This window comes from Myotis lucifugus, unplaced genomic scaffold (assembly GCF_000147115.1).
Source record: "Myotis lucifugus unplaced genomic scaffold, Myoluc2.0 scaffold_433, whole genome shotgun sequence".
Classification (NCBI taxonomy): Eukaryota; Metazoa; Chordata; class Mammalia; order Chiroptera; family Vespertilionidae; genus Myotis; species Myotis lucifugus.
The window spans coordinates 68,687-75,616 of NW_005871481.1; positions in this window are offsets into that span (position 1 = coordinate 68,687).

The following is a 6,930-nucleotide window of genomic DNA, read 5'->3' on the forward strand; positions in this document are numbered from 1 at the left end:
ATTCTTTATTGTTTAAAGTATTACATAATTCTCCTTTTTCCCCCATTGACCTCTCCCTGGCCACCCTCATGCCCCAGCAAATGCCTCACCCCCCCCCCACCCCACTCACCCCAGTCTGTGTCCATTGGTTATGCTCATATGCATGCATACAAGTCCTTTGGTTGATCTCTTTCCCTTCTTCTCTCCCCCCCCCCCCCCTCCACCACCCCTGGCTTCTCTCATAGGTTGGACAATCTGTTCGATGCTTCTATGACTCTGGTTCTATTTTTGTTCATCACTTTATGTTGTTCATTATATTCCACAAATGAGTGAGATCATGTGATATTTACCTTTCTCTTATTGGCTTATTTCACTTAGCATAATGCTCTCCAGGTCCATCCATGCTGTTGCAAATGGTAAGAATTCCTTCTTTTTTTACAGCAGCATAGTATTCCATTGTGTAGATGTACCACAGCTTTCTTATCCACTCATCTGCTGATGAGCACTTAGGCTGTTTCCAAATCTTAGTTACTAGAGGCCGGGTGCATGAAATTCATGCATGGGGGGGAGGGGGGAAAGGGAGCCTCAGCCCAGCCTGCACCCTCTCCAATCCAGGACCCCTCATGGGATGTCCGACTGCTGGGAGGATTGGGCCTAAACCAGCAGTCAGACATCCCTCTCACAATCCGGGACTGCTAGCTCCTAACTGCTCTCCCCTCCCCTGGCCGGCCTGATCACCCCTAACTGCCCCCCCCCTGCCAGCATGGTTGCCCCTTACCGACCCCCCACCCCGCTGGCCTGGTTGCCCCCAAATACCCTCCCTGCCGGCCTGGTCGCCCCCAACTGCCCCCCCCCCCGCGGGCCTGGTCCCCCCACGCAGCCTGCTGCGCAGTCATTTGGTCGTCCCTCACTAACCCCCCGGCTGGCCTAGTCCCCCCACACAGCTTCTTCGGTCTGCGTTCAGTTGCAATGGTCGCTTAGGCTTTCATATATATAGACTGTAAATTGTGTTTCTATGAACATAGGGATGCATATATCCTTTCTGGTGTTTCTGTTTTCTTGGGATATATTCCTCAAAGTGGGATCACTGGGTCAAAGGGCAGTTCCATTTTTAATTTTTTGAGGAAACTCTATACTGTTTTCCACAGTGGCTACACCAGTCTGCATTCCCACCAGCAGTGAACAAGGGTTCCTTTTTCTCTGCATCCTCCAGCACTTGTCGTTTGTTGATTTGATGATAGCCATTCTGACAGGTGTGAGATGGTACTTCATTGTTGTTTTGATTTGCATCTGTCAGATGATTAGTGACTTTGAGCATGTTTTCATATGTCTCTCGGCCATCTGTATATCCTCTTTCAAAAAATGTCTATTTAGGTCTTTTGCCCATTTTTTGATTGGATTGTTTACCTTCCTTTTGTTAAGTTGTATGAGTTCCCTGTAAATTTTGGAGATTAAACCATTACTGGATGTAACATTGGCAAATATGTTCTCCCATGCAGTGGGCTTTCTTGTTGCTTTTCTTTCCTGTATTTTTCCTGTGGTTTGTTTAGTCTCAGTTGTGGGCTGTTTACATTTCCAATTGTCTTCAGCAATTGTTGAGAGTTGTTAAGGAAGCTTTAAAAAATCCTATCAAACTTAATTTTGTCAAATATCTGATCACAGAGTTACTAAAATCTTTGAAATATTTTGTCAGTAGGGACAAAACGTAAGAAATTTTAAACTATTTGCTCAGATAGCCAAAGTTTGTTTGTTTCATGCTGGAAGCTAATTCCAGCAGGTCATAAATGCAAGAAGTTTCATCAAAAGGTTGATGGAACTTGGGGATTCAGCAGGGCTGAATACATATTACCTGCTGCTGGAATAGCTAAGGGCATTTCCCCACACCTAAAGATTTACATATATAATTACCTGCTACCAGACAGCTGAGGACATTTTAATCTACATGTTATTGCCTCCTGCTGGCCAAACACCTGAACAGCCGAAGGCAGTTTTCCCCAATCTGAATGTATACCAAAACTTAACCTTTGATATGTATATATACTTTGCCTTAGGGCAATTTGTGTTAATAAAGAGTGAGGGGTCCAGAGATTCAAAGAACTTGGTTCCTACAGCTAAGCTCCTCTGGCTCCCCCATGGATTACAAATTTATATTGTATTTCTAGTATCTTTATTAATTTACGCCGCAGTGCCTTCTCCAGTTTCCTGAATGCTTCTAGATGCTGGGAAAGACCCCCGGCAGATTCACATATATAACCTTATAGTTTGCTTTATTCAGATAATGTTCATAAACATTCCCCAAATTTCTTCATTGTCTTCATGATTATTATCTTAGTAACTATGACAAAATATTGCATTGATCGATGTACCATAGTTCTCTTTACCTGTAGTCTAATTTTGGACATCAATTTCAAGTATTTGTGACTATAAACAAGGCTATAAAGGACATCTTTATTATCAGAGGGGAGCATACCTCATCTTCCCCTATTGCTGGTGGGAGTGGGGTTCTTGGGGTACCCCTGGAATAAGCATTTCCTGAGGCCCCCACTGGAGGATGAGATGGTAGAAAGCTTTACTTCCATGGAATTACACCCCTGGGTATCCAAAGTCCCATTTCCCTTAGTCCATCATAGAAGTGTAGCTGGGGCCTCCGTGGAGCTAAAATCAGAGCCAGTGTCCAGAGTTTTCTTTACATGTTGGAGCCGGATCCAGTTCAACATCAGGCTAGTTGCAGCCCATTAGTCCACTGTGTGTTGGGTCTGCATGGCCATGGGCCATACCGGCAAATGTAAGAGAACCAAGAGAGCATGCCTGAGCAGTGAGTCCCAGGAGTCCCAAAAGCACAAGAGTCGAGCACAACGAGAGAAGGAATCCCTTTGTTTGGGGGGTTATGTATTCCAAATCTTCATATCCTTGCAATGGCCATGCCTATTCTGAGCAACCATCTCTGTCCAGGTGTGACTGACAGGCAAGAATCTCCCCTACGTCACCCCAACTTTACAGGGCATGTGTGTCTTTCCTCTGTGATTCCTTCCCCCTGTGGTTTACAAGGAACATGCTTATGTTTTGCCTTCCCTTGCTTCTTTCCTATGATTAATAACTAGTTACCTACAATGGTATCAATCTTTGCATTGTTCATTGAAACATGATTTCTCCAGGACAAGTGTCCTAGAGTGGAATTACTGTCCATAAAATTTAGTCTATAAAAAACTTTATAGCTCCTAATAGTTATTTTCATGTTGCTTTCCAAAACAGATAGTGCAAACTTCTGTCAGTAGAAGTGTGATCATACCAATTTCACCAGAAATTTCCCAGTAGTGTGCTATTATGTGTAATACATTAGGTCATCGGTTCTCAACCTGTGGGTCGCGACCCCTTTGGGGGTCAAACGGCCCTTTCACAGGGGTCGCCTAAGACCATCGGAAAACACATAATTACATATTGTTTTTGTGATTAATCACTATGCTTTAATTATGTTCAATTTGTAACAATGAAATTAGGGATCACCACAACATGATGAACTGTATTAAAGGGTCGTGGCATTAGGAAGGTTGAGAACCACTGCATTAGGTGCAATGTGTTACACTTAATAGGTATAAAATGGTAGAGCAAAGTTGTCTTAATTTGAAATTCCATGATTACTAGGAAGCATGAACATTTTCCCAAGCCTATACTGGTATTCATATTTTCTCTTATGTGGACCAGTTTCCTTTGGGATCCTCTGAGAGGTCATTTTGTCTTTTAGAAGCCTCTGCTTGTCAATCAAAGAACACATTCCATGGTCCCTGAAAGGTTTTGATTCCCTCCTTTAAGGTGGTGGGGTTGGGAGCAGTTCTTGAGATGGAATCGAAGGTTTTCCTGAATGGAAAACCTTAGCAGAGTTTTAAATTATTTTGGTTACGTTGGTCGATTTTACTAAAAAGGCTCAAGAAAGCCCTGTGCTGGATTTAAAAAGGGAGTGAGCAGCTGTTCGAGATGTTCCTGAAGTTAAAGGGGGGTAAGGGAACCATCCTTGGACGAGACAAAAGGAGTATTTGGTAACTTTGTCATGAACAGTTTTGCTGGCACATGGAATGAAGTAGGTTCAAGGGACAATGGAGGCAAATAGACATCAAGTTTATAGACTCTTTGACTGTTGTTGCAGTAGCTAAGGGGGACAGGGTCAAGGATTTTATTATGTCCTTCTATCAGTGCTGGAACCAGAACAGAGCAGATTTCTGGCTTTATATAATACTACTAGAGGCCCAGTGCATGAAATTCGTGCACATTAAAAGGGATTTAGAGGAAATATTTTAATATTGCTATTTGCCCTTCCTCTATAATAGAAGTGTCAGAGATGAAAGAAATTTAGTAAAATGTTTATGAAAATCTCCCTCCTCTCAGAGTCTGGGGTGTGCGGCGGGACCCAGAATCAAATCCCTGCCCACCACGCACGCCTCGCAATCGTGCGAGACCCAGACCCGGCCGGTCCCACACCCATTGGGCGAGATCCAGACATGGCCAGCCCAACTCCTATCAAGCCCCGCCAAGCAGGGGGCACACCCTTAGGTCCCCTGGCCCAGCACCTGGCAGGGGGGTGCAGCCTCAGGTCCCCTGCCCCAGCCGGGCACCACAGAGCTTCAGGTCCCTGCTGATCGCTCATTATGGCTCGTTATGGGAACCCTGCCTCCACTGTGGGTGCAGCCATCTTGTGATGACATGATGGAGTGGGGGTCAATTTGCATATTACCTCTTTATTATAAAGGATTTCCAGGGAAGCCCTCTTCATATAAAATGAAGCTCACAAGATTAAAAACAAAAACTCACAACCCTGCCCTATCACCCCAATTTTTTTGGTGATCTTGGGTAGGTTATCTAACTTCCCAGAACCTGTTTTCCATCTCACAGCTATATAAATGATTAGGTGATATCATTTATGTACCACCATTCTGCTTTCTGTCTCTATGATTTGACCTACGTGCCTCACATAAGTGAAATCACAGTATTTGCCTTTTTGTGACTAACCTATTTCACTTAGTATCCTATGTCCTCAAGGTGCATTCATGTAAGTCAGAATTTCTTTCCTTTTTAACACTGAATCATATTCCATTGTGTGTGTATGTATACACACACACAATCCTATATAATAAAAGGCCAGCGACCATAATGACTTAACGACCAGAATGACCAATCAACCAGTCGCTATGAGATGCACTGACCACCTCTTGGTCCTTCCCCCCAGCCCACAGGCTCTGGATCACTGGATGGCCAACGGAGAACCACAGGGAACTGGGGTGGGTGGCAGCGGGGCAGGACTGGGGACTGGTGAGCAGGCGGAAGGCAGACCTCTGGGTCCCCCACCCCCGGCACGTAGGCTCAGACCGCCGTATGGCAAACAGGGAACCACGGGGAACCGGGGTGGATGGTGGCGGGGTGGGACTGGGGACTGGCAAGCAGGCGGAAGAAGGCCCTGATTGCAGGCTAGGCCTAGGGACCCTACCAGTGCACAATTTCATGCACTGTGCCTCGTGTGTGTGTGTGTGTGTGTGTGTATCTATATATATATATATATATGGTCCAGTGTATGAAATTCATGCACGGATAGGGTCCCTAGGCCTGGCTGGGGATCAAGACCAATCGGGGCCTTCCTTCCCCCGGCTGCCAGCTGCCGGCCGGGGCCTTCCTTCATTCCACATCACCCCATAGGTCGAACTCCTGGTGGGTCAAACTCCAGAAGGGACAATTTGCATATTAGCCTTTTATTATATAGGATACCACTATTCATTCATTTGTAGGTAGACACTTGGGTCGATTCCACTTTTTGGCTATTGTTAATAATGCTGCTATGAACATGGGTGTACAAGTATCTCAAAACCCTGCTTTGAATTCTTTTGAATATATACCAAGTAGAATTACCAAGTCATACGGTAATTCCTTCTTTAATTTTTTGAGGAATTGTCATACTGTTTTCCATAGCAGCTGTACCATCTTATATTCCTACAATAGTGTATAAGTGTTTCGATTTCTCCACATCTGACCAAAATTATTTTTCATAGAAGTCATCTTAATGATTTTGCCCTCGGTAGGTGATGATCACAATTATCAAGTGTGAGTGAAAGGATTTCAATCTAAAATGGAACCAGAGAATACTAAATGGAGACTTTCCCACATGCACCCTCAGGAAAACAGAACTTAGGAATTAGAAAGTGATTTCCCATGTCTGATTCAGAGCTGAAACTTATTTCCTACCAATAAACATTGGTCAAGAATCTTGCCCAGCCAGCGTGGCTCAGTGGTAGAACCTATGAACCAGGAAGTCCCAGTCGGATTCCCGGTCAGGATTGATCCCCAGTGTGGGGCGTGCAGGAGGCAATTCCCTCTCATCACTGATGTTCCTCTCTCTCTCTCCCTCTCCTTTCCTCTCTGAATCAATAAAATATATATTATATATTTTAAAAAAAGACTCTTTCCACTTCCTCGAGCCAATGAATTTACTGCGTGGCCTCTGGCTGGGCTTGCCCATAAATACATCTCACCCCAAACTCTCAGGGCCTCGCCCGCAGCTTCAGTTTGAGCTTTCAGTCGTGCATGTCTCAACTTCTTAAAGGTTTAAGAAGGTCCCTGCAGATTAGCATGCAGTTTTAGAAATACAGTGACCCCCGTCTGTTTCAATTTCCCCAACTGTAACGTCCTGTAAAACTGCACAGCACAGCGCACCCGGGATCCTGGCATCCGAGGTCAAAACACACAGCAGTCTCTGTGCGGCCACACGTGCGCCAACTCACAAACCGTCCGACCGTCACTGCAACCTTCACATTTATCCTAAGACGTAGGACACCAACAGCCCCACCACGAGCGCTCACTACCCTTTCGTAGCCACACCACCTGCCGGTGTCAACGGGGACAGGACGGGCTCCGCCGCAGGGCGCCGGCGAGGGTGCCTGCACGGGGGCGGAGACGCAGCGGAGCGGGCCC